We start from the raw sequence: 19,444 nt of genomic DNA, 5'->3' as shown, positions 1-19,444 counted from the left end.
GGCGGGCGGCAGGAGGCCTCCTCGGGGCGCGGGGGCCTCTGCCGCCGGCTCCCGGCAGCCCAGCGTGGAGACCCTGGACAGGTAAGCGGGACCCGGGCCGCCAGGGCCTCCGCGCCCCGACCCCCGCGGGCCCCGCGCGCCGCGCCGACGAGGCCGGGGTGGGGCGTGCCCCCCTCCTTGCCCCCCTCCTTGACCCCTCCGTGCCCGGCCGGGTCCCTCCCACCCCCCAACGAGACCCCGGACCCTGCCCCCACGTCCCAGGGCCGCGCACCTGGCCCACTTCCGCCTCGCGGGCTGGGGCTCCCTGCACCCCGAGGGGCTTCGCCGCTGTCAAACCTTTTACGTTCCCCTTCCAGCCGCACCTTGGAGACGCGGCCACCCGGCCCTTGGGGGGAAATTTCACCCGGGGGCTCTCTTTTAGCGCGACCTTCCCTTCTGGGGTTGGAAGACCAAAATCCCGCCGTGCTGCTTTGGAGTCTTTGATGGTGGGGTTGGGAGTGGGGACTGGGGCACTCAACCCCGTGGGTGTTGGAGGTGGTGCAGATGGAGGCAAAGTTACCCTGCTTTGAAAAGCTGGGATGGAAAACTTTCAAACTGCTTCCGATGCAAGAACACACAGTCGTTTACTTTCAGCCCTTCACATTTTGAAGGAACCCGGTTGATTGTTTTCACGAACACAGAAGCCTACCACTGGTTCTTAGGCAGTTGCAGAGCCAATATCAATCAGAAGTATAAACTGACCACGTCCAGCCGGGAGGGCCACCCTAAGGCTCCGAGGACAAGGGATGGGTTATCCCGTAGCCCAGAATATCCAGTTTTCCCACATGTTGGCCATTCCGCCAAACGGGGGGGGCGCCCCCGTGCGGTTAGGCAAGGGATAGTGTGGTAAGGCAGCTGGGTGAGTGTCAGATGCTCGTTCTTGCCTGTGTTAGTCATAGCAGTGAGCTGAACTTTGGGGAGTTTCCTGAAGCATAGGAACAACTAGAAACACTCCCTTTGTTTCTCCCTCCGTGTAATTACAATGTAGTCTGGTAAATCAATGAGCCTAGTGATCAACTTCACTGAGAACTAATCACAGCTAAGGTAGAACGTGGAGGGGTCAGGGTTCCACTCATTTGCAGACATTCTACAATGTATGAGGACCTGGAAAGTTAGATGGGGTTTGCTCTCTGGATTACCATTTAGTGAAGAATGCAAACAAACCAGTAATTTAAATCGGATGTGGTGAGTGCTAGGGTAGAGGTCAGCACAGAAGTGCTCTGGATGGGGTGCGTGTGCATGGGAATCATCTGAGAAGCTTTCTAAGAGCTCCACGTGAGCAGGCCCCACACCTAAGGCTTCAGGAGTTAATATTTTTCAAAAACCCTCTGCAGACTCCATTGTGATGCACTGCACTGTGGGCACACGGAGGTGGGGGTGCTTGATTTATTATTTAGTCTGGGGTGGGGGGTGGGACACTATGGGCAGTTAAGGGAAGGAGGCCTTCTGAGGAAGCTGACATTTGAAGTGAGTGGTGAGGAATGAGAAGTTAGCCAGGGGACAGGGTGGGGAGGGCTTTTTGGCCTAGGGAGTGGAATGTGCAGTCATGCAGGCGATGCTGGATATGCGGAACTGGTAACTCCAGAAGACATGTGGGAAGGCGGGGGCCCGATCTCGAAGGGGCTTGGGTGCCTTCCTAGGGAATTGTGCCATTATCTTCTGCGCCGTGCTTCTCAGAGCCTGATTTTGTGTACCCTGTGTAGGAATCACCTCCAGTGTTTGATGTAAATGCAGAGTGTTGGATCCCACCCTAAGTCTAGTCAGTCCACATCTGGGGTAGAGCCTAAAATTTTGTACTTTCGCCAAGTACCTGTAGCTGCAAGAAGGTTGGTCCAGGTGGTCTCTCTTGCCCAGGATGGTACTGGCTTAGTAGTTGGGCTGGTATGATTAATAACAGCGTCGTCCTTCAACTCACCATAGTGTCTTGGTTTGGAAAGGAAATTAAATGGTCCCTTAGCGATGGGGATCACGAAAGGATTTCCATCAGGTGAGATTTCCATCAGGATGGGATTGACATTTGAGAACATTTGCTCTGCGGAGGTGTGGTGAATAGACCGGAGGTGGGCAGTCTTCTTGAGTAGCTTATGGAAAAGCTAATCACTCACTTATTATGTGAATCTGAGTGCCTGCTCTGTGTCAGGCACTGTGTGGGGCCTGAGGATTTGGCAGGCAACAGACACACAAATCACTGCCCTGGTGGAGAGTATGTTTGGTGAGAGACAGACAAAACACAAGTAAACTGTATCTTCTGTTAGGTGGTGGCAGGTGCTAGGGGGACAAAGTAAGTTGGGAGGGGAGGAGGAGGTGTTGGGGGTCTGCAGTCTGGGGGCAAATTGGAATGTGATGTAGGATGGTCAGGGAAAGTCTGGCTGAGAAAAGTGACATTTGAATAATGCCCCTAAAGAAGGAAGGGGTCCAGTCATACAGATATTAGGGGCAACAGCATTCCAGGCACAGACCTGTGTACCCTGGGGTAGGAGTGTGAGTGAAGTGTGCCAGGATCAGCAAAGAGACCAATGTCGTTAGTAGAGAGGGAGCTAGGAAGAGAGCAGTAGGGGTCGAGGTCAGATAGGTCACAGGGGCAGATGGTGGAGAGTCATGGGGAGCTACTGGGACTTTTGAAGCCGAGGAGTGACATACTCTGGTGTAGATTTCAGTAAGCTCTCTGGCTGCTGTGTGGCCGACAGACTGAAAGGGGAAGGGGTTGAAGCAGAGGCACTAGCAAGTAGGAGACCACTATTGTGGTTATCCAAGGGAGAGAGCATGGTGGCTTACAGCAGAGGGGTAGAGGACAGGAGATGTTGTCAGGTTGTGGATATAATTTGAGGAAAACCCACAGGGTAGAGCCAGTATGGTTTGCTGAAGATTGGTTGTTGGATAGGAGGGAAGAATCAAGATGCCAAGAGTTTTGGCTTGTAGGAAAATGGTGTTGCAGAGATGGAGAAGCCTTTGAATGGAACACAGGAAATTAGCAGGGTCTCAGGTCTGGACATAGTTACGAGATGCCAGTTGTATATCCCAGAGCAGAGGTCAGAGAGGTGGTTGGTTTATGTGGGTTTGGAGCTCAGGGGTGTTGTCTGAGGTGGAGACCTGAATTTGGGAGTCATCGGCCTAGAGATAGGGCCTAAATTCAGGCGACAGGAGGAGAACAGAGTGGTAGGTGTGTGGAAGAGGGTCTTGCAATGGGAATTGAGCAAGGTGCATTGTCATGATACCAGCCCATGGGAGTGACATGGCTTGGTGAGTGAGTGTGAGAGTGAAGTGAAGTGGGGGGTGGGCTCCAAGGTAGACTCCAGCTTTTGGGTGTGGGGTACCCTGGTAACTGGATGTGCCCTTCCCTGACTTAGGCAACACAGGGCTGGGAGAATGGGTTGTGTGCTGAGCCACCTGTGCTGGCTTCGACAGGTCGAGTTGGCAGGCTCTCAGGATCGACTAGGACAGATGTCTCATTGGATTGTGGGCATCCAGATCCGGGGAATCCAGGTTGGAGAAACAAAGCTGGGCTCTCCCAGGCTGCGAGTGGTTCTTTTTTTTAAATTTTTTTTTTAACGTTTTATTCATTTTTGAGACAGAGAGAGACAGAGCATGAGTGGGGGAGGGGCAGAGAGAGAGGGAGACACAGAATCTGAAGCAGGCTCCAGGCTCTGAGCTGTCAGCACAGAGCCCGATGCGGGGCTCAAAGTCCCACACTGCGAGATCATGACCTGAGCCGAAGTCAGATGCTTAACCGACCGAGCCACCCAGGCGCCCCTGCGAGTGGTTCTTAATACCAAGAGTGAGGTGGGAGATTGTACAGAGGGATCCTGGCCTGCCTTCTTTGATCTGTTGTCACGACAGACTGTGATTCATACTCTTCTTTGAAGAGTGACTCACAGAGTGGCACCTGGCTCTACCCGCCAGGTTCAGCCTGGCCCCCAGGGACTGGGGAGCCCTCCCCTCTCCCCTGCATACTGTACTTCATGACAACAGAGCTGCGGTCCTGCAAGAGGATGTGGCTTGCTGAAGGTCGCAGAGATAGCTGGTAACAGGAACAGGACTCAGAGCCAAGCCTGCTGTCTAGCAGCCCAGTGTGCCATGCTGTTTGTGACTGTGTTGGCCAGGACACTTCTGGTTGTGAGTGACAAAATCAAATCACTCTAGCTTGAGCCAAAAGGTCAGATCTCGGCGCACATCACTGCTGCACACGAGGAAAGATGGCAACGGGCACACTTGAAGCCGGAGCTGCACACAGCGTTGTCGGGACTCCTCCTGTCTTGTCTCTTCTTGTCCTGCTCCTTATCTCTGTGGGTTCCTCAAGGTGCTGGGGGAGAGGAGTAACCTACAGCAGTGCCGGGGGTGGATCTGTGCAGCTTGGGATCTGAGAGGAAAGCCTGGGACTGGCCTGGCCTGGGTCACTCCCCTGCAGGTGGGCTCAGGAGGAGCAGGGGGTCAGCCCCCCTCTGCCTCCCGAAGAGCATCCTGTGAAGTGGGGAGGGGCGGGCCCCCCACAGTAGATAAGGGTCCTTATCAGAAGGAGGGAAGGATGTTGGGCGGATGGTAGCAACAGGTCACCCACACTGGGTGACCAGGCGGGTTCCTGCTATTAGATTTGCAGTCAGGGGTGGGTGCTGGCAGCGTGACAAGAAGAGTGGGACGTAACCAGAAATAAAGGGGACTTAGCCTTTAAAAACGAAACTAAAGGGTGCCTGGATGGCTCAGGCGGTTAAGCATCTCACTCTTGATCGTGGCGCAGGTCACAATCTCACAGTCATGGGATTGAGCCCTGCTTTGAGCTCTACACTGACAGTGCAGAGCCTGCTTGGGATTCTCTCTCTGCCCCTCCTCTGCTCATGCTCTCTTTCTCTCATAGTAAATAAATACACTTTTTCAGAAATGCTAAAAGAAAACTGAAAAAGAAACTAAAATCCCTCCTCTTTCCCTCCTCTCTTCTTTTAAATTGTACTAAATAGGTTCTTGACACATGATAGGAATGTCTGCCCGTTCATTGCATGTTTGAACTTATGTTTGCAGACCCACAGCTAACCACTGGGCTCCCTTAACCAGAGGCTATAATTTAGATCACTAGTAGAGAACACTGGATATCTTCCTTTCACTATTTAGCTTATTTTACATACTGCCTAGGGGTTCCAGTTTTTTTTTGTCTTTCTAATACATGAATGTGGGTTTAACTAGTGATGCGATTTTTCCAGGTCTGGAACATTCTTTAGAGTGAAAGCCACCTGCAGGGTAAACTTTCATAAGCATCTTTTGCCCTTCCTTCAGGGCTGCGATGAGGAGCCTCATTCCCTCACGTGATTCCCGCACGCTCCTAGTCTGCTTATGTGTTCCTTTAAGTCAGGTGGACACAGCCTGCTCACTTACCAGTCATGGGACCTTGGTCAAACGCTGGAGTCTCACTCTGGTCATCTGTAAGATGGGTCACTATGAGGCCCACGTTTCCCTTTAGAGCACCATGCAAGTGGAAGATGCCATTTTCCTTGCATTGTCGTGTTCTCATATGGGGCTGGAGTCTGTGGCGCTGGCCTCCGCTTTGCCTTCCGGTTCAGTGAGTTTGGCACTGTTGGCTGCGCCGTGTCTTGGAAGCCTCAGTGAAGCTGGAGCCAGGCCCGCCGCTTTATCGGGCATGTCACCTCTGTGCCGCAGTTTTCTCACCTCAGAAACACGTTGGCTACTCCCTGCCTCCGTTTCACACTGTGGTCGTGAGGCTCTGATAGCCCAACAGACCGGAAGAGCCTTCGTGAGCTGTCAGCGCACTGACAGAAATGCAAGGTGGCATGACGACTGTGTGCAGGATGGCATTTGTCTAGTCTGTTCTTTTTATAGTCACATCATCAACTCTGTTCCCTTAAAAGTCTATTTGAAAAATACAACACCATAAGATAAATATTTCGCTTTAGAATTAATATCTGTGTACATTACATTAACAATACTCTGTACAATTGTAATATAGTAAAATTCCATTAAATGATAGAGAATAATATGCCTAACTGTCTAACGCCTAGACTCTTAAACTTAGAACAATTGGTTGATTCATTTTAAAATCAACCTGGAACCTAATCTTACTTCCTGGTTGTCAGTATTTCAGTTCTTATATTAAATGTAAAGATAACCAAGTAGTCTGTTTGTTTTCTAAAAAAAGAAATGTACATGTATCCCCAGTCAGTACTCATTTTTTTTTTTCATGGAGAGCTGACGTCTTAAAATATTTTAATCACACTATTTCTTTTAGTCCTACAGGATCACATGTTGAATGGTGTAAACAGCTTATAGCTGCTACAATTTCTAGTCAGATTTCAGGTTCAGTGACATCAGAAAATGTATCCAGAGACTACAAGGTAAGCAGCATTGAGTCCTTAATTCATTTTCAATGTACCAAGAAGCTTTGCATTTTTAATTTCAGTGAGACTTTGGTCCCTTGATGTTCAACAGACATTTGTTTGGGAACAAGGGTGAAAGGTTCTCGTTCTCTGTTGTTAGATCTGAACTTTAGAGGAGAACTTTTACCAGGATCCACTAGATGTACTCATGGTTTTCAATTGAGGGGAAAAGCTGTCTTTAGATTGCGATCATTTTTCTAAAAAAATCTAGTTCCATTTTGTTATTTTATTACATATTGTATTTTTACCTTTTATTATTACAAAATGCCTCTATTTTCCTCGATGGTATTCTGAATTTCAGAAAACGTCTAATGGACCATACTTCCCAACTTCACAGTTTGTTTCTGTATTTAGGTGTTCCCAGTGGGTATTCAGCACTAACACGTGGTACTGCAATGTAAAAACAATTGCACAACTCCAGACTATTGTATGGGCAGCTTCGTTTTTTAGTCCTTAATTTGGATTCTCTGTTTATTGTAAAGTTAACAGTGATAAGCTCCTTGTCAGCAGAAACAGGGGCTACTTCCCCAGCACGATCCTGGAATATAACACGTGCTCAGTAAATACTTGTTGAATCGATTAACAAATAAAAAATGTATGTGCTCCATCTTTGTTAAGGGTAAGACTAACCTTGTTTTAATGTCAGTCAACGATTAAGCCATGCTTACATTGCAGTAATGGTGTTTGCTTGAATTGACGTTTCAGTTTCTTTTTTATTTATTTTTTTATTTTTTTTTTTTTAAATTTTTTTTTTCAACGTTTATTTATTTTTGGGACAGAGAGACAGAGCATGAACGGGGGAGGGGCAGAGAGAGAGGGAGACACAGAATCGGAAACAGGCTCCAGGCTCTGAGCCATCAGCCCAGAGCCCGACGCGGGGCTCGAACTCCCGGACCGCGAGATCGTGACCTGGCTGAAGTCGGACGCTTAACCGACTGCGCCACCCAGGCGCCCCTGACGTTTCAGTTTCTTATAGTTATCTTTGCCTGCTAGTAAAAGAGAATTGATTTTCACAAGTATAGGTGAGCTTCATTTAGTATCGCGGACTACCCTCAGTCAACAGTCTCTCAAAATCATGGTTCTTGCCAGGTGCCAAGGCTTACAAACAGTTCAAGAACTACAATAAAGATCCTAATTAATTCTTTTTATTTTATTTTTATTATTTTATTTTATTTTATTTTTTTAACGTTTATTTATTTATTTTTGAGACAGGGAGAGACACAGCATGAACAGGGGAGGGTCAGAGAGAGGGAGACACAGAATCTGAAGTAGGGTCCAGGCTCTGAGCCGTCAGCCCAGAGCCCGACGTGGGGCTCGAACTCACGGTCCGTGAGATCATGACCTGAGCTGAAGTCGGACGCTCAACCGACTGAGCCACCCAGGCTCCCCTAATTAATTCTTAATACATGCTCCTTGCTTAAGGGCTCTGGCCTCCGTTCCTCTCCTCTCTATGTCATAATGCACCAAGTGCAGAAAGTGACTCAAGAGGCCATGTAATTGAAATCTGGCTATCCTGCTGTACTTGCTTCATCCAAGCCATCCAGTGCCTTTGATTAGGTCTACCAAAGGGAAGCGGGGCTGCAGATTAGTAGAAGTTGGGTAATCTGTTCAGGCAGAAGAGTGACAGTATGTCACTCTCACTAGCTGTCTGGTTTTCATGTTTGTCCACGGTGGAGCAGCTGGAGTTCCTGGTGTTCCAAACCCAGCTGGGCAAACATGCTGTCCCCAGGTGGGAGGAGCATTTGCTGTATCACTGATGCCTGCGTGGTGGATCACTGAGCAGCTGCTGAACCCACCGGTCCCGGTTGCCCTGTTGCCCCCATCTTAGCTGAGAAACTGCTCCGCTGACTGGAGAGGCTCAAGAACCCATATTAAAAGAGAATAGCTCTCAGGCCTTAGAATAATTTTCTTTACTGACATTTATGAGTTAACTGTAATGTTTTCATTATGGTTGAATATTTGTTAGTGTTGTGTGGGTTCAATAAAAGATCACATAGCTCTCTAACCTCTACATTAGTAGATCAGACTGAATCTGTACTTTAACATGAAGCAACTAAGTTTTGTTAATTTTAGTCTATTTACAAATTTTGTGCAGCAGAATTAGCTCACGTTGGAATGGTTTAACAGATGGCATTCAGAAAAAATATGAGGCTTTTCTATATTTTGTAAGTTGAATTTTAGGTATCTGCATCAGGTCATGGCTAAAGCTTTTGATGAATTATTATAAGAGAACATGTTTTATAATTGTCTTCGTTATATTTGCTCTGTAGCCAAGTCTGCAAAGTCAGTGTTCAATTAATAATTCAGGAGTTGTTTTCTTCCAGAAGAGAGTTTTTTAAGTAATAAAAGTGTAAAGTGTTTCTAAACCACAAGGATAATTTTATGTGCTACTTAGAAAGTAGTTCTTAAAATCAGAGTACCCAAGACGGGCCTCTGGGATACCTCTGGCATGGGAGCCATTGCATGGGTTTTTTCCTGATGGTCCAGCTACAATTCCTTGAGGATCTAATTTTCAGTCGTCAGTCAATAATATTTCAAATTATCTACTGTGCGAATATCTTATTTGAAATACACACTCAGTATGGGGGTTGATTTATTATAGGTTAAGCTCAGGGTCAGCAATTCAATGGGAGCAGATGTTTATATGAACACTTGGCATCTTGACTTGAAATGCTGATTCTTTTGTGTTGTGGGCTGCTGAGGGTGGGTCTACATCCTCTTCCTCATCAACCCCTGAGCACGCATTGGGGTCTATGGTTTTGTAATACTTTTGGGCATATAATCCATTGCAGCCTTACAACAACCAAATAAGGTAGCTTTTATTATAATCATCATTTAACAGATGAGGAAACCAAGACTCGGAGACATGAAATGACTTGCTTAATATCACATAGTTAGACTTGGGATTGTTCAGTAGGATGACTATTCTGTTGATAAGGTAGAGTGAGTTTTAAAAAAAATTTCCCCCTGCCCTGTCCACTGCTTTTCAGAATGTGGCCTTTGGGTTTTTCCATGGCAGCACTCCTTAGGGTGCTTGCAAAAATGCAGCTTCTGTGGTCCCCATCCTACCCAGTGAGTCACAGTCACTGCAGGTGTGGAACCAAGAGCCTCAAATATTTCTTATGTATAGTAACACTAGGTTTCCTAGGTTTATAGCTCTTGAAATTGGTGATCGGACCATGCATCTCAGGAAAATTCCTACATATCTAAATAATTAGCAACTCATGTTAGGTTGTGGAGAATAATTGTTTTATTATTTATATCATAAATTGAAAGTAGGCTCAGGGTCAGATCACCCAAACTGTGGTAAGAATATTGCTTTTATCACAAGATAAATTTAGATGGCGTGTCCATATGGACATGTTTTCACAGTTATGTAATTATTTTAAATATGTGCTAGAAAAAATAGCACATTACACTTGTGATTTAATGGATGTTATATAGGCAAAGTATGAAAACAGAGTGGACTTAAAGTCACTATAAATGTAAATAATAATATTCGTGTAGGCAATGTATAGATATGGCAAACCAACCTTGTAGAGGCCATATACGAAATGACAGAAGTTTGGAAGACATTGTCCCAACTGAAAGATTAAATAGCTATTACGTTGGATTGTGGATCAGCTAAATTAATAAATGTGTGCTTTAATACCAAGTCACCGTGAAGACTTGCCTGGCTGTGAAGACTAGTAGAGATGTAATAAAATGTTTTGTTTTGTCTCATCCCCCCCGACCCCCTCTCTGCACCCCGCTACCAACTCAACCCAATTGCTTTTCACTTTTACTGGACTAACAAAGAGTCTCCCTGTTGAATTTGTCAAAGATGTCAAGAACAGGATCTGAATGCAATGTTCCATAGACTAGATGAAATAATACGGTTACAAATTGTGGCAAAACTTAATAGTCATCAGTACAAGTGACATCATCATCACCATCACCATCCCTCTCTGCCTCTCCTTGTCCATGTACACACAGTAGCTAGATCTCTTCTGTAAACATTCTGAAGTAAACGGAGAAAATAGAGAGGATCCTGTACTAAGTTTAATCATTTAGCAAGTTAGTACAGTTTAAATTCTGGATCCTAAACAAAAACTTGCAGAAGGGCTTTGGAGGGAAGTAAGAAGCAGTGCATGGGAAAGGCTTCATTATGCTTGAGCTGGGTTTTAGTCACTACTGCTTGAGTACTAATGTATGTGAAGGGAAGCTCGAGCATGATCTTTCAGAATCCATGGCCTCATGATCTATGTATTAAATCAGAGTTTGCAAATGTCTGCAAGCTAGACAGAAATGGGAGGGAGCAGTGCAGAACTGGAGAGAACAGCATGTCCCCTTAAAAACAATTGAAGAAAAACCTGCTACTGCCTGGTTGAGCATGAGGCCTCCGTTTTGTAATCACTGCCGTGGAAAAGTGCTGTCCTCTCTCTCAGGGATACTTGAGGGAAAAAATTATTTCTTAAAAATGTCAAGATTTCGTAAGTCAGAGAAAGACGAATACCATATGATTTCACTCATAGTGGAATTTAAGAAACAAAACAGATGAACGTGGTGGGGGGCGGAGGGAGGACAAAAGAGAGAGGCAAACCATAAAACAGACCCTTAACCATAGAGAACAAACTGGTGGTTGCCAGAGTGGAGGTGGGGGGTATGAGTTAAATGAATGATGGGGATTAAGGAACACTTGTGATGAGCACCGGGTGTTGTATGGAAGTGTTGAATCGCTATTATTATACACCTGAAACTAATATTACACTGTTAACAAATTTAAAAACTTAACCCCCAGATTTCAGCTTCTGCTTCTGGAAAGACGGAGCAAATGTATTTTTTCTTATTCTTCCTGCTAAGTACAACCAAAAGCCGTGGACATTTGCTATACAATAAACATAAGAGTGCCCTGAGAGGAGAAGAAGGCAGACTGGTTAGGGACCTCAGGACCCCAGGAATGACACGATGGTGAGTCCCTGGGTTCTGTTTCTGCCACGGATGTCCCAGACTTGTTGCTGAAGAAGCCAGCAACTCAGAAATGCCAGTGGGCACAGACAACAAAAGCCTACTCTCTCAAGCCAAAGGACCAGGAAGGAGACAGCTTAGCAGAAAGAAAACTTTTAAACACTAACCACTGTACTCCAGCCAGACACCACAGAAAAAGTTGTGGCCCCACACCCACCCTGCCAACAAGGCCAAGTCAGGAGCCTAGAATTCCCACCCTTGCCAGGCTGCAGTGAGGCACACTAGACTCCTGCAGTGGTAATGTCAGAAGAAGCCCAATGGAGAGTCAGACTTTCACCGCCGCCCATTGGTAAGGAGGCTGTGCCTCCCCTGTGCTGTTAGCGGAGGCCGTGTCAGGGGCAGTAACCAGGTATCCCTGCCCTGCCACTGCCAGCCGGGTATCCATGGAAGCCTGAGAAGGGGCTGGAACTCTTGCACTGACCCAGCAGGAGCCAGGAATCCCCCATCTGGTGTCAGCAGAGGCTGAGTGGGGAACCTGGACTTCTGCCCCTACCTGGCTATAATGACGTGGTCCCCCCACTTGTGCTGGAGCAGTGTCCCAGAAAGCGAGCTAAAACCGATGGTTTAAATAAGACCCAAACTATGAAAAAAGAGAATCAATAGGTGGCAAAACTGAGATGACAGGTGTTAGAATTATGTGAAAATGATTTTATTAAATGTTTATTTGAGAGAGAGCCTGAGCAGGTGAGGAGAAGAGAGGGAGAGAGAGAATCCCAAGCAAGTTCTGTGCCATCAGTATGGAGCCCGACGCAGAGCTTGAACCCACGAACTGTGAGATCATGACCTGAGCCACAATCAAGAGTCGGACACTTAACCGACTGAGCCACCCAGGCACCCCTGAAAATTATTTTCAAGATGCCATCATAAAGTTACTTCAGTAAACGATTACAAATATGCTTGAAACAATGGAAACATAGTGAAAGAAAAGAAATAGTTTCAGCAAAGGAGATAGAAGAAGAACCAAATGGGTATTTTAAAACTGAGAAATACAATAACGAAAATTAAAAAAACCCTCAATGAATGGGTTCAATAGAAGAGAGGAAAGAGAAAAGAATTGGATGGGTCTTAAGGGAATTAACACTGAGCCAAAAATGCTACTCACTAAAGGTCACGTACTATATAATTCCATTTATGTAACAGTCTTCAAATGACAAAATTATAGTCATGAACAGATTAGTGGTTGCCAGGGGGTAAGAAGGGGAGGGGTGGTGAGGGAAGTAGATGTGGCTATAAAAGGGCAACAGTAGGGGTCCTCCTGGTGATGAAATTGTTCTGCATCTGAATTGTATCCGTGTCAATTTCCTGGTTCTGCCATTGTTCTATAGTCCCAATATGCTGCCATTGGGAACACTGAGTCTACAGTTACCTCAAAATTAAAATTTAAGTTTTAAAAAATCAAGATTTTTGCAGACTGCTGAATGATTCTATATTGCATGTAAAATAATTTTGATTAATATGTATAACAACTCATGATATATCAGAAGTATTATTTAAGTGAAACATAAAATTATGTTAGTAAAGATCTTAGAATTTAGTTGGTGAAAGGATATCGACAATTATTCTTGTACTGGTTCATGTTTCATTGAGGATGGAATTGGACTGCTCCTTCATCACGTTTCCTGGAGGGCTTTAGAGAGTGGAAAGTGATGGTTTCAGGTTAGAGTTTGACAAAGGGCACCAGGCAGGGTTCAGGTGTGGCTAGTTTCCCAAACACCAGGGTTGTATTTTGATGACTAAAGATTTTTTTATTAGCCTGGCAATGCCTGGGTGGCTCAGTTGGTTAAGCATCGGACTCTTGATTTCTGCTCAGGTCATGATTTCGTGGTTCCTGGGATCGAGCCCTGAGATGTGGTGAGAGGGGTGAGGAGGGCAGAGCAGGACATTCAGGGCGTTAAGCTTTGAGGGCCTTTGTCAGCCTCCTTCAGAAGGGGAACAGGTCTAGGTGGGGCCCTATTGAGGTTAAGAACATGGGAGGTAAAACCAACCAGCCTGGGTTTGAATTCCTACTCTTGTGTTGCTGGCCCTGTGACATTGGGTAAGTTACTTCACCGCTTGCTGCCTCGGTTTCCTCATTTGTCACATGGGGATAATAGTATCTCCTCAGTGGCTGGGAGGGTTGGGAGGGTTGAGATAACACGTGTAAAGCATTTAGCACAGCACCTGGCATACGGTGGACCCTCAACTGCTTGTTGGTATTTATATCACTGGCATTGGCTGTGTTTGAAAACTTCCTGAAAGACTGCCACGCTGTTGGAGATTTAGGGGTGTCACCTATTATAAAGAATTAAGATGGGAGCCAAGCAGAGATCGACACAGTAATTGATCAAAGCTGGCTTAGAGGGCCTGGCTTAGGGGCGAGGCCACAGTGTGCCCAGAGCTCAACACAGTCACCCAGAGGCAGCTGCGGACACCTGGGGCCTCTTCCTCAGGATAGGGCTCACACGGGCCAACTCGCCACCAGCCAGGGAGGCCAGGCGGTACCCTCCTGGCGGACTGGTGCACAGAGCCCAGAGAGCCCAGAGGGTCAAAGAGGAGCACACCGGCTCCCTTATCAAGAGTGGGTGGTCAGCGGGACCCCTCACCTCTCTGGTGAGGAGTGTCCCAAAGGAAGACTTGAAAAGAACCTGAGGGCAAAGGGAGTTTAAGCCCTGGTGTAAACTTTTATAGAAATTTAAATCTTGGGGCTCATCTGTGGAAAAATTCACCGTTTCCCTCTCTGCTACTCACCCTATACACTTTGAGCCCTTTTGATGCCAGATGTGTGGGTTTTTTCCCCACACTGGCCAATTCAACACCAGCCGGGTGTCCTACGGTTCAGTTCAGTTCTGACACCAACTGGGAGTAAGTACAGACCCCACAGCTTAAGGTGTCAGTCCCACTAGATCGTCCCTCACTTCAGACACCAAATGAAAGTAGTGGGCCCCTAGGTTCCCCACGACTTCTGCCCAGCTTGGCTACAAATTGGCGGTCCCCAGGACCCCCCTCCTTGATTTTGCTCGTTGGCCAGAACAGCTCACAGAGCTCAGGGAAACACTGAATTAGGCTTACCACCTTATTACAGGACATGACAAGGGAGGCAGATGGACAGCCAGATGAAGAGCTACATAGGGCAGGGTCTGGGAGGGTCCTGAGTGCAGCAGCTTCTGTCCCCGTGGACTTGGGATGCACCACTCTCATGAGTATTTGTTTATGATGTAGCTTCTGTTGAAGGAAAAACAATAAAAGAACTAAAAATTCAAGTGTCCATCAGCAGAGATGGGGAGGTGAGGTAGGAGTTTGAGAAAGTATTTTCTCACCTTTTAGAGTGGGAGGTCAACAGAAACTGTTTGAAGTAAAAATATCAAGAATTAGAGGTGTCACCATATTTACAGTTATGCAGGCATCCCTCAGAGTGAAAAATCGGTCCAGTTAAATATGGTTATCACTAGGGCATGAATATGCTCAGAGAGGGGAGACTTTCTTTTGAGTTTTTATTGCTACCTGTGCCCCATTTTGAGTTGTATAGTAACATAAGCATGTATTTTCTTGATTTTGTACTTTCTTGAGGTGTAATTCACATTCTTAAGTATATGATTTGATATGTTTTGATAGGTACACACTTGTGAAACTATCGCTGCAATTAAGAGGATAAATATATCTATCACCCCCTCCTCCAAAAAAAAGCCAGATTTAGGTTTTTTTTAATATAGTCTATATTTAGGAATTTATGGGCTTTAATTCTCTTTGGGCTACAGCATGACTTAATTTAGAACCTTTTTTTTTACTTCAAGGGGTATTCTAATGATAATACAGTGATTTTTTTGAAGTCTGTAGTGTTGTATTCATGTGATCTTCTTACGTATCCTGAGGAAAACCTATAAAGGTAATAAGAACCTCTGGTGATTTTTTTTTTTTTAATGATCTGTTTCCCATAGGACGTCTAGTGGTTAGATGATGGGATTACAGACTTTGGATTGGGGAATAGACACTCAAGTCTTCCTTGCTTTCCAAAGGCTCATCTGTTCTCGGAGGTGTTTACTCCAGCCAGAGCTTCCTGAATGCATACACTGCACGCTTGAGTAGGAGTCACAGGCTAAGGTGTCGGAATAACATGCCTCCATTTATTTTTTTTATTTATTTTTTTCTTAATTTTTTTTTTCAACGTTTATTTATTTTTGGGACAGAGAGAGACAGAGCATGAACGGGGGAGGGGCAGAGAGAGAGGGAGACACAGAATCGGAAACAGGCTCCAGGCTCCGAGCCATCCGCCCAGAGCCCGACGCGGGGCTCGAACTCACGGAGCGCGAGATCGTGACCTGGCTGAAGTCGGACGCTTAACCGACTGCGCCACCCAGGCGCCCCTAACATGCCTCCATTTAATAAAGCTTGGCTTCTCCTCCCCTTCCCTCCCCCCTGCCCTCCCAGCACTTCCTCCCACCTGTGGCTGCCCCTTCCGCATGCAGTGGGAGTTAGGGTGAGAGGTCAATTTGGAGTCCGGAGTGCGAGTTGGAAACAGAATTTCTGTAGAAACCAGCCTAAGATTTATGGTTAACTACGCTTCATGATGCCATTAGTGCCAACAGCTGAGCTGTGCTCTGGGTCAAATGTGGGGGCTTTTGTGGTTTTTGGGTTCCCTTTTGTTTTGTTTCTGTGGGCTGGTCTGGGAGCAGAACCGACGTTTTGTATCATTGTTTCTATGGGGAAAATGCCTTCAGTGTTCCAAACAGGCACACAAGTGAACTTTTGAAACACTGCCTGTTCGCAGGCTTATAATGGTACTTGCCAGAAGGGGTTTGTGTTTAAAATAATGTAGTTTGTCTTCGCCTAAGGGTAATACGTTTCTCCAAATCAGAGACTTGGCTGAGAATTCTGGGACAAATGTGTTCGGATTGATTTGATACCGAATGAAACTTGGAGGGCAAATGTGTTAGGATTGGTCCGGTTGGTTTAGTTAGCAGATTATCATGTTCCATCGGCATGGGCTGCTGAGTTTAACAGCATCTTTCACAGGTCAGTGGGAATGTGCCCGTGATGACGATGTTCTGTATTTTAACTAACAGGTTTTCAGGAGGCCTGATATAAGGGTAAGGATATGTGGCTTTCCGCACATGGGCCTCCTACTTGTGTGTGTCTGTGCTTGATCAAACACTCAGTCTATTTAGTGCTCTTTACCTTCTCACTGGGTTTATGAGTCACTCAGATCAACTTGCGCTGCTGTGTCATAGCTTTAAGTGTTCACTAGAAACGCTTTATTCGTCAGTGTTTTTACGTGCAACAAACGCCAGTGTTTGTGAGGGCAGGGTGCCAAAGTTGTTGCCAGCGTGCAGTACTGACTTTTGTTGGGTTACATGAATTCTGACTGAATGGATATTCATAGCAGGGGCTTCTGTGGCCAGGCCTTCAGAGTCCTCTTTTTACCTTGTTTGCCATGTAACTCATGCTAAAGAACTTAACAACAACAACAGAGTGCTCATTTGCTGTCCATCCTAAGTCAGATTTCAAGTCACCTTGCTGTGTGCATGCTGAATCGAAGGAACGCAAGTGCTCGTCTCCAGTATAAATTTAGGGGAACCAGTGCCAACGAGTAGTTCTTAAAATACAGATGTAGCTGTTATGGGGACTAGATTACAGTTTATATTTTCCTCATGACTTCCCTTCCCTTTATTTCAGAATATTCATAAAGCAAGACAAAGATTGGTAATGTGCATGTGTTTGAAACTGAGTATCAGATGTTGAAAACTAACCTATTTCCATTCAGTGAAAATAACGTGGATTTTAACAGAATACTTTAATGACTTGAGTTTAAAAATGTTAATCTTAAGAGAAGCCAATGAAGCCGTACAAACACAAGCAGGTTAAGTCAAATTCTTGTTATCCTAGTTGGTGTGTCTTTGTTTAATCTTGTTTTTCATCATGTTTTCCTTTGCTCATGGGAATCATTTTCTTTCACTGATTCACGTTGTTAAATATTCGTCTTTGGCTTTCTGTTCGCATGGACTTTGAACTACTGTGTGGTTTTTGGTTATTCAGTCATTCGTTTTTCTGTTTTCAAAAAATTTTTATCAAAGAATGATTCCTTTTTCTTTGCATTTAAAAAGATGGAAGTTTCAAAAAACATTGCACTTTAAAAATTACCCTGCTTTGAAGGGTAGCAGTAACAACTGTGTACTAAATTCAGTCTGATGATAAATGTATTAAGTAGCTATTTTAGTGTATGGACAAAAATGAAAGGTGAGAAACAGTAACTCTTTTAAAGCTTAGCTACTTCCTCACTGATTGCATTTTAAAGAAATGCAGTCACGGGAGCCCAAGTTTCATGAAGAAAAAAGTATCATGTTAATATTTTCAGCCTCAGAGAGTTGATAAAACTTTTAAAAATAAAACTTTTAAAAGGGGTTATAGTCTTGTCGTCTTCGGCATTTATAGGCTTTCTACCACCTGCTGAACCAGCAGTCCAACCTTTAAAGTTTCCAAAACAAATTGCTTCTATGGAGAAGTTAAATTAAGCACAGTATACCTTTAAAGGGATTGGAAAACACTGAAATAAAGATATGTGACCTTTTAGCTGTCTCTTGGAAGCACATTGATACTGTAACTAGAAATATTTAAGGTGGTATGATTCATAAAGCACAGTATTTATTTAGCGGTAATTAACAGATCCCATGTGTATGTATGTCTCCAGCATGTACCATGTGCATGTGCATGCGTGTGGAAAGCTCGTTAATACTAGTGCAGTTGAGCCCTGAACAGTAGTTCTTTAGTGTACATGAATACTTACTGTGTTTAAAATATATGTCTACGAACTGCCTCTGTATTTTGGCTTGGTTTTGTCCTTTACTTGGTTACAATGGTATGCTTTATTTTCTCCAAGCATATTATGTGTCTGTTATTTTGTTTCTTTGCCATATGCTGTAGTATTGCTTGATTTTAAAAAGACAGTGCCTTCTTTGAAATCCATGATGTTTGTTTGCTTTTCATTTTTCTACCCCAACACAAACACAGAATAGATACTGCATTTTAGGCTGAGGATGCTATTTCCTTAACTCCAAGGGGGAAAATGTGATTTGCAAAGCCGTGAAAGGTGTGTCGACTTTTACATGCTTACTGTCTCTTTAAAAAAGAACTTCTGTCCTTTCACCTGTCTGTTTGTACGTGTTTCTCTTTCTCCTCTTTGCCTTTTCTTGTCCATGCACCTGGTGCTGTGCAGGAGATTCAGGAAGAACACAATGGCTACCCTTCTGAAGCTGAAGCTGATCAGGTGGCAAGTTCTACGTGTTCATCTGTTCGTAGCTACAGATCGTGTACTTAGAAGCCATTTCATACTAGATTTCTAGATGATAAGCAAATGCTTTTACCACTATAGCAGTGCCCTCCTGTCCGAGTTTGGTAGATTCCATTATGACATTATTTGCAAAAATTGGTTTATCCAACATTTTGTCAACCAGAAATTTGTTCATTTGTGCTTCTTGGTTTTCCCAGGTAGGATTAGCCATGAGGTAGTGAGCAGTCACGACAGGGTTCAGAAATGCCTCTACAAAGATGGAGAGGGGACAGATGCATATGCTCAGGGCGCTCCTTGAGGATGTAGACGTTGCTTTATTCAAATTCGCAACGTCCGTGCCCAACATGATACCTGGCATCTTACAGGTATTTGTGGAGCGAGTCCATATAGTTTGTATTTATTAATCAGAAGAAGAAATCATGCATCAAGTATTCTTGAGTGCTTACTCTTTGCTCAGTGCCTTTAGACTCTCTGGAGGCTTTGAAAGCAGCGCAGCTTTCTCCAGAGTTTATGTTGCATCTCGATACATGAAAGTGCTAGAAGAGGAGCTCCAGGGAAGCATGGCCAGCCACTCCCACACCCCCCATGCTCAGCCGTGCCTTTGCCCAGCCCGCCCTTCTTTGGTGACCTTGGAAGCACCTTGAAGTGCCTGATTTGGAAACCACTGCTTTTGGCATGCAGCCACTTGCAGACACTGCCCACCCAGCAGCCTAGACTCAAGATGAGGAAGGTGGTAGAGGAGCCGGGCCATTCGGGGGCA

General features: G+C 45.2%; 1 protein-coding gene across 9 annotated transcripts in view; it reads left to right on the top strand.

The window, feature by feature from the left end:
- The first annotated feature begins 6 nt into the window (after nt 1-6).
- Nucleotides 7-19,444, top strand: part of MTMR1 (myotubularin related protein 1) — a 64,963-nt gene continuing 45,525 nt past the window's right edge. Inside the window, exons 1-5 of one of the 9 annotated variants that reach the window (XM_040467342.1) lie at nt 7-81; nt 6,269-6,374; nt 16,463-16,486; nt 17,073-17,099; nt 18,610-18,660. The gene's annotated coding sequence lies outside the window, so the exon portion shown is untranslated. Of the gene's footprint in view, nt 82-6,268; nt 6,375-16,462; nt 16,487-17,072; nt 17,100-18,609; nt 18,664-19,444 lie in introns of those variants that run through there. The other 8 variants (XM_040467344.1, XM_040467343.1, XM_040467346.1 and 5 more) reach the window with 8 other exon arrangements.

This window comes from Herpailurus yagouaroundi, unplaced genomic scaffold, assembly GCF_014898765.1.
Source record: "Herpailurus yagouaroundi ecotype Mexico unplaced genomic scaffold, PumYag 67440, whole genome shotgun sequence".
Lineage (NCBI taxonomy): Eukaryota > Metazoa > Chordata > Mammalia > Carnivora > Felidae > Herpailurus > Herpailurus yagouaroundi.
The sequence above is the reverse complement of the archived record's forward strand: the minus strand, read 5'-3'. Positions and strand labels throughout refer to the sequence as shown.